Raw genomic sequence first — 224 nt, forward strand, 5'->3', positions numbered from 1 at the left:
TGCAGCTGCGACTGCTGCTGCAGCTGCGACTGCTGCTGCAGCTGCGACTGCTGCTGCAGTTGCGACTGCTGCTGCAGTTGCGACTGCTGCTGCAGTTGCGACTGCTGCTGCAGTTGCAGCTGCTGCTGCAGTTGCAGCTGCTGCTGCAGTTGCAGCTGCTGCTGCTGCAGCAGCTGGGCCGCCGTTGGTGCTGCAACCGCTCCTGCTGCTACTGGACCTGCTGC

This window comes from Eimeria mitis, genomic scaffold (assembly GCF_000499745.2).
Source record: "Eimeria mitis Houghton genomic scaffold, Emh_scaff6459, whole genome shotgun sequence".
NCBI classification, from domain to species: Eukaryota; Apicomplexa; class Conoidasida; order Eucoccidiorida; family Eimeriidae; genus Eimeria; species Eimeria mitis.